Here is an 8,818-nt window from a genome sequence, read left to right as displayed (position 1 = left end):
TTTAGCATCAGCCCATGGAGCGCGGACTGAAGTCTCACCCGAAGCAGTATGGGGGGATGTTGGAACCAAGTTTCTACACCCTTGAGATGGTTGTGATGCCAGTTTTTTCCAACTATACCTGCCTTCGTGCAAGTTTCTTATCCCTCTTATCTACCCTTCAGTACCTTCATGAATTGTTACAATTGGCTTCTGCACAGCCCTAACCAAGGGCTGAAGTCCTTTTTCGCTGCTAGGGCAGCGAACTGCAATATCTCCTAAACTGCGCTAAGTATCTTACTTATCTTATTAACATATCTTAGTTAGCTTCGCGTAAACAGATGTTCTTACTTGCGTTCACTTGACCAATACAATCATACACATTCAAGCATCATATAAGCATTAGAAGTGAAATTCATACCCAATATAACAGATGAACAAACAGGAAATAAAGACACAAAAATTATAGAATACTTCTCTTTATTGATAATTCCAGATGATTACATACTTGACTCGCCCTACGCACTCAGCTGCAGGGGTCCGCGCACTTAGCTGCGGACTTCTAGGCCTCTGCGCACTCAGTTGCAGAGTCTCTATCTACTCTATGACCCAAAACTTAGATTTCTACTTCAGAGCTATCTCTCGTACATCATCATTGATTCATCATTATTCCATGATTAATTGTCTCTACTACCTAGAGCTTAGCTCTATTTATACAATCCATGGTCCGAGGACCATGGATAGTTCTTCTACAATTGACATTACATTATCAAAATAAGGGCGGACAACCCTATGACTCTTTAACAACTACGCACTCTGCGCCCACAAAATGAGGAGTCTTTACATAAAATTGGACCAAAATATGGGCTCTTAGCCCCAAAAATTCCCTTGGGGGATCCCGTGCCCAACGGGCCCCCAACACAAACATCGTGACTTGCCCTTGAGTCACTTTTCAGGTGCAGAGATCTTAGTGCAAAGACCTCCCAGCTCTGTTTGGATTGTTGTAACTTTGGCAGCAAACTGAACGACTACCTGCTGGACTTCCTCCATTAGCTACTCAATGACCGCTACTGCTAAACTGCTACCCTGAATCCTCTGCTAAGTTGCTTGCAGTTACACGAGCTTTACTTCAATGGAGGCTATAATTGTATAAGCCTCATTGATCCATGGTTGTATGCGCGCTTTTAAGACCGCTTCTTTGTGCCAAGCAGCATCCACGTGTTCCTTGAGTGCCTTTGCCTGCTACATCTGTTCAAGCCTTTGTGTAAGGGAAACCATCTGTGCAGTCCCTTTTACCTCGTCATACCTCTGTTGTAGCTTACACGCCTCTGTTTCTAGGCACTCTATATTCGGGTCCTCCTATGGGGTGGTTAGGACCTCAAAAGACTATTCGAAGAGCTGCATGCAGTCTGCCACTACACTATCAATCGACGCTATTGCTTTTGTGGCCATGGTGGTACATTGTTCTCTGACCTTCAATAGAGTTGAAGGCTGAGCCCTCAACTGCAACTCTGTGATCTACAGGTTCAGCTCCAACTGAAACCTGGCCATCTCTGTTATTGTGTCGCACACCCCTGTAGCTAGTTTACAGACGCACGCCTCCACTAGTTCTTCTGCCTGAATGTCCAACTCCGGGACCATCTGACAGGCTTCCTCCACTAACTGCATTATCTTTTTGTTTTGCTCCACTGCCTCATTGCACTACAGGCCCCACTATTCAATGTTGATGCACTGCTCACTCATTACCTGTAGAGCACGATTTTCCCTAGCCCGAAGTTCTGCGGTGACTCCATCCTGTAAGAGGTAGAGTGTCTCCTGAGGGAGCACAGCCATGTTTAGCCCTACCCCTTTCAAACTACTCACGAAGGGTCTGTCAGCCTCTTGCTCTGTAGTAAGTGCCCCATCCGGTAGCACTATCATGTTGGTCACCCTTGTGCGCAACATCTCTTCGACAGCTGAAGTGCCGACTGCGAGGCTGGTGGAGGCTGTGCCAGCCTGTGGAGTGTGTACCTGGAACTCTTGCGAATCTATCTGGAGAGCCCTCAATACCAATTGTTGCTGTCCTTCAAACTGTTGGAGGGCCTCCTCAGTGACATCCCTCACTGTTTTGCCGATATCATGCAAATCCCCCTCAGCGAGGGTGATTGGGTTGAAAGATGTCTTCAATGCCTTTGTTTTCTTTCGTGGCACTCTCTTCTCTCATGGTCGCAGACGCTTGAGTTGGGTGGATGTCATTTGTGGGTTTGCGCCACCTTGTTCTGTGTCTGTCTCTGGTTCAGGTGAAGGTGACTTCTGTACTTCGCGCTCTTCTTCTCATGTTTTTTGTTGTTCTGCCAACTTCACAGCGTCGTGCACTACTTGAGCCTTAGCTGTTGCTTCCTCTTTTCTGCGTTGTTCTGCCAGCTACAGCATTCGAAGCCTTATCTCTTCCTTCTTGCACTACGTGGCAGACTTGTCGGTGTCCACCGCGGAGCTAGCTGCAGCGCGCCACTCTAGTGACTAAGGGTCAAGGACTGCGAATATCACATTGTCGGTCACGAGGTATGGTAAATCATGCCACGTCTTTGTAGGGTCCTTCTGCGCCCTGATGATGACATGGTGGAAATCTGCTTTGAACTCTGCAAAGCTCTGCAAACTATTGTATACTGTGGGCGACAACCGTGACTTGCAATTGATCCCCATCCGGATATTCATCTCCATTAGGACCCAGAATATCTTTCTTTCTTTGATACGTTGCACGTCCTTGGTTGCCCACAGCGAAGCATACTTCACTCCTTCTAGAAGGTCCGGTGCGACCAAAGGGAATTGGCTATCTTCGGGCAACTCCCATGCCACTAGTACGATCGACAACAGGAGCCACGCATAATGAAATGTTTTGCCCTACTCCTGTGACTCACGATAGTTTGCAAAGAACTCGCTGCATAGATAGTTCGCCCAGTTGAATTGGACTCCTTCTGCGCATTGGGCCGCTAGTGCAACCACTGGCGCAGGCAGCTCATCTGCGTGGCACTTGCGCATCACCTTACCTACTAATATTTGTGTCGTGACCTTCTCTGCAGGGTTGTTAATGATGGAAATGGCATATCCTCGCTTTTTCTTCTCCAGCTTGAACTTCTTCTTTGCTTCCGCGAGGGCCAAATCGCCACCTTTTCCCTCTAAAATGTTGGCTGGATCCTCTCCTGAGTAAGGTAGTGGTGTAATACGGTGAATCAGATGGTCTGTGATGGGGATGGTCTCCTCTAGCCACAAGCACCCATCATGCACCAACCAGAGCAACTGCCTGATGATGAAGACAGTCACTAGGGTGTGGTGGTAATGTGGCACCCAGAGCAGGTTTAGCAACCCGAATTTCTCTACACCTCTTAGCCATTTGCGTGGCTCCAATTCAATCATTCCAGCCATCACATCCATCTTCTGGCGCATTAGCTTCTCAGTCGCTAAATGTGGGAACTTCTTGTGGTCTGTGAGGTCCCAATCTTCAAATTTCAGCATAGGAACCCGTCCCAAGTGTGGTCCCTCAAGCACAATATTGTCTAGGAGCAGCGGAGTTTACAGAGAGCTCTTGCTCTCATCTATATCCTTTGGCACCTTGGCTTTACCCTTGCATAGAGGAACATATTTAGGTAACCGGGTAATAGGGCCTACACCTTGGGCTTCAACTTCCATCTCTACATCCTCCTCATCTACCAAGATTTCTTCAAATTCTTCTTCCCCTTCAGCCTCTGGATTAATGGCCTTCCCCTTTTCCTATAATGTGATTTTGGTCCTCTATGGATTTCTGGGCGAGACGCGCACTGGGATCATGGCCTGCTTATCCTTCTTAGGTTGCGGTGTTTTGGGTGATTTAGGGACCTCTACAATTTCTCCAGTGCTCTCTGGGGCTTATACTTCTGCAATTTCCTGTGCGGCTTCCTCGGCTGTCGACATTAGTCTAGTTAGAAGGTCTGGTAAAGGAACCATTTGTTGGCTTGAGGGGGCATGACCCAGGTTCAATGTTAGTTAGCCAAAAAAATCCCTACACTACTAGCCCTTTCGGCATTAGCCTGTGCAGCATGGATTGAAGTCTCAACTGAAGAAAAATGGGGGGATGTTGGAACTAAGTTTCCGCACCCTTGAGATGGTTGTGATGTCGGTTTGTTCCAACTATATCTACCTTCGTGTAGGTTTCTTATCCATCTTCTCTACCCTTTAGTACCTTCACAAACTATTACAATCGGCTTCCACGCAGCCCTAACCAGGGGTTGAAGTCCTTTCATGCTACTAGGGCAGTGAACTACGATATCTCCTAAACTGCGCTAAGTATCTTACTTATCTTATTAATTGATCTTAGTTAGCTTTGTGTAAATAGATGTTCTTACTTGCATTCACTTAGCTAATACAGTCATACACATTCACGTATCATATAAGCATTAGAAGTGAAATTCATACCCAATATAACAGATGCATAAACAAGAAGTAGAGACATAGAAATTATAGATACTTCTCTTTATTTATAATTCCAGATGATTACAGACTCGACTCACCCTGCACAATCAGCTGCAAAGCCTCTACCTACGCCATGACTCAAAACTTAGACTTCTACTTTAGAGCTATCTTTGATACATCATCATTGATTCATCATTATTCCATGATTAATTGTCTCTTCTACTTAGAGCTTAGCTCTATTTATACAATCCATGGTCCGCGGACCATGGGTAGATCTTATACAACTGACATTACATTATCAAAATAAGGGTGGACAACGCTATGACTCTTTAACAACTATGTAGAGTCTTTACATAAGATTGGACCAAAATATGGGATCTTAGCCCCAAAACTGCCCTTGGGGGATCCCGCGCCCAACAAATATATTGCCATCCATTACACTTTGCATTGATCCCCTGCAAGGAAAAAACAAAAGATATCTCCAAAAGTGATAAGAATCCTTGATTACATTGCCTCAAAACCCTAGTTTAAGGCTCCATCATACTTACTTTCTTAAAAACTACAATGGTGTAAGTTGAACACATGCAACTTGTGTTGGTCATCATAGGTTTCTTTTACCATAAGTGTGATGAAACTAGAAAATGAGGAAAAATAAAATATAATTTCGAATCTTCCCCTTTTGGTTGCTTCGGGAGTCGATTCTTCCATTTACTATAGAAAAGGATCTCGAATTCCTACTAGTAAGGCTTTATCTCTTATCCCATGGGCCTTATCCCCTTTCAATGTGGATCTAAAACTTGCTCATTTTTCATATAAAAGAACTACCTTATATAGGGTATGGTTTCGATTTTGGAAACTTGGATTCTTTCCCTTATGCTACTCATTTAACTTTGGAGGTGCATAATCCATCCTTAGATATTGATGAGATTGGAGGCTTATCATTGTGGTAAAGAAAGGACAAGAAATCTAGGAAAGATTCACAACAGAAAGGCCTAAAAAGGGTTGTAATATTTATTTATTGTTATTAATACAAAGCGCTTTGTTTCTCTCATAGACTATGTCTTCGCTTTTACATGTGTATGATAAGATTCCTTGATCTCTTGTTTATAGTTATTTGAATATATCGTATTGCTTATTTTGGCCCTTTCCATTGTTTTGGTTGATTTGTAGGTTCCCCTTTTGGAAGTAAAAGTTGGAGCTTGAGGTAACAAGTGAGGAGAAGAAGGAAGCTTACATTGGATTCCAAGTAAGTAGTCTTCTTATCATTCAAATATCCCTAGGGGAAGTCATTGTATTTTGTCTGATTGTTTCTAGGTTAAGCCACTGAACCTAGGGAGATCACTTCTATCTGCAAAAGGGATTTATCCCAAGTTCTACCATCTATATTCATTGTGTGTTCCAATAGAAGTTTAATTTGGCTGCGGTGAGTTAGGGCATTGCTAGGTCATCTCGATTTTCATACCTATGCTTCCATGGCTTGCAAAGTTATTAGGAGGAAGAATAATAGGTTTACTAGTCTGATATGATGTAAATGGTTGAGAATACTAACGTGTTGTAGGTAAATGACATTGTAACAACCCCCAAAAGAAATATATTTCTATATGAACAAGGTGATGTTTTCCCATGGAGTTGGTAGCAACTACCTTTCGAGTCCCATCTCTTTCTTAACTAGGTCCTCCTTTGGCTCAAGGAATTGTTCCACCACTTTAGGATTTTTCATTTTTGGAAAATACCTCCATTCTCTAGTTTGAGGAAGCCTTGTAACTTAGGGCACTCTCTCCATTGTTACTTCCACTAGTTTTATAGCCACCATTGACCTATTTTCCTTGAAATTCATGGTGAATTAAAGGATGAGATCATCATCGTATCCTCGTAGTCTCTATATATAACCAATCCAACCTCTTTGTTGGAAGAGATTCCATACATGGTCATATCCATACAACAACAAAGACTTTGTGGGATCTCATGGATCAATGAACTTCTCAGGTTTGTATTTCCTCTTCTAGAAATTAGATAGCTATGGTTACAGGGGGAATGAACTAGTTCAACTATCAATAATTTCCAATTGTGGAAGGGATGATGCATTCTTTTTAGGTAGGCATCTTATTTGGTGCTGGTGGTAACATACGGGGTGAGTGGAGCAAGTGTGGTGTAAAATCAATGAATAAATTCCATTCCTTTCCATTCATTATGTGATTATGGGAATGCACCTTCTATATTAGCTTAAGTGACTATGGTTCTTGCAATTTCTTGTAGTGATAGTGAGTTGATCCCAAAAGACAGCTCAGACTCATGTTGCTCTTGGAGTTTCAACATAAGCTTGGATTTAAAACATCGACATAGTACAAAGTTGCAACATCAAATTTGAATGGAATTGAAACATCTCATTAGGAAGAGTTGCAACATTAGATTTGGATGGAGTTGTAGCATCTCATCGAATATAATTTCAACATTAGTTTCAGACGAAGTTACAACATCTCATCAGATAGAATTTTAGCATCATGTTAGAAAAACATATTTCCAGCAAAAGAGTTGTAGGAGTAGCACTGGTCGAATCGAAAATAAATTCTTATGTGGAACAAACGCTTTATTCTAGCAGTGGAGTTTGTGAGTTGGCATCATTATTTTATTGGAATAATGGGATGAAATTGAGTTGCATAAATTGGATGAAAAGGAGTTGTAGAGAAGGAAGCTGTATAAATAGAAGTTTCTATAATGGGAGTGGTGAGAGTAGGAATTTCGACAAAAATAATAATTCCTCCCTTATCATACTGAAAAAATACTTTATTAGACAAAAAAGCTAGAAAATCATGAGCATAAAGATCCTGATGAAATTGTAGAGTTTCCTTCTATTCTTTTAAATGTTTTTGTTTATTTTTTTATTTTTTTTCTTAGGAATAAAATGAGATAGTTACTTATCTGACAAGGAATCCTTCCTTATGATTAATTTCCAAATAACTATGAAGGAATCTGCTAGTGATCCTCCTTAGAAAGGATTCCTTAAATAGATGTCCATGATGTCGCTGAAACCTATGTCCATTGGCCATAAGAGGATTCTAATATTCAATAATGGTGCACAAATTGATGCATCCATTGTCATATACTATGTCGATCTCATATGGTTTGAGCCATCGTGTGAAAATTTTCCCTTTAAAGTCTTTAAACCATGGAGTCAAATAGTAGGGCCCAATCTCCAACTTTAAACTTCTTTTTAGTTCTTAATTTGTCATGCCAATTAGCCCTTTGGTGTTGTTTCATCCTATTCCATTGTAGGGAAACTTGTCAAAGTTCATCCAAATCATTAGTCTGTAGGACCCTTTACTTCCACGATTTTGTTTAATCCATTCCAAGTTGTATCATTGTCCTTGACATCTAGATATCTATTTCTATTGGAAAAATCAATCTCTTCTCATACACTAGTTCATATGGGATGCATCTTACATTAGTAACCCATGTAATTACATAGGCCCATAGAGCTTTAGGGATTTTATAGGCCAAATCTTCAAGGTGAAGCTTAACAGTTTTGGTGATGATTTCCTCAAGGATGTTATTAGTCCCTTCCACCTATCCATTAACTTGGGGGTAGTATGGTGTCATTACCTTATGCTCAATTTTATATGTGTCCTTTAATCCTTCAATTATCCTTGAAGAAAACTGAATTCCTCCATCAGTCGCTCTCTCTTGAGTTGTTCCAACATTGTGATTATTTGTTCATGGAAAAGTTCTACCTCTGCTGGCTTGGTTTCTTACAGGAGTGCCTTAGCTTCAATCCACTTTGTGAGATAGTATTTGCAGACAAGAATGTAGGATTTATGTGAAGAAGGGCAATTTATTAGTCCCACAAAATAAATGACCCATTTGTCAAAGGGTGCTAACACCAACTATGGCTATCATGATGTCTCATCTGATTGTACATGCCTTCCCATTCCCTAGAAGCTATCACATGTCTTCATGTACTAATGGGAATATTTGAATATGGTGTGCCAATAATACCCATGATGGAGCACTTTGTACCCATTTGTTTTGTCTAGAAAGTTACCCCCAGAAGGGCCATCATGGAGAGAATTTAGTATCTCATGAATCTTATCCTCCTACACACATAGTTTGATGATTAGATTTGAGGCAGTGTAGAAAGGAAAACCACCGATCCATGAGAATATCAAACTCTATCTAATAATTTTTTGATTCTCCTTTAGAGTTAAGTTTTGTGTATATTACCTGAATGCAAGTAATTTATAATATATGAAAACCACTAAGAGTTAGTAGATAGTGCAAAGGTATGTTCATCAAGAAAGGTATCTTCTACAGGTGGCTAGTTATCACTAGATGTTAGTCTAGAGAGAAAATTAACCATCACCTTATCCTTCCCTAGTTTTTTCAAGATGGTAATGTAAAATTCCTCCAATAACAACAACCA

This window comes from Pinus tabuliformis, chromosome 9, assembly GCF_031772625.1.
Source record: "Pinus tabuliformis cultivar Carrire ecotype Pingquan chromosome 9, CPIR1, whole genome shotgun sequence".
In the NCBI taxonomy this organism is placed as follows: domain Eukaryota; kingdom Viridiplantae; phylum Streptophyta; class Pinopsida; order Pinales; family Pinaceae; genus Pinus; species Pinus tabuliformis.
Note: the sequence above shows the minus strand (reverse complement) of the source record.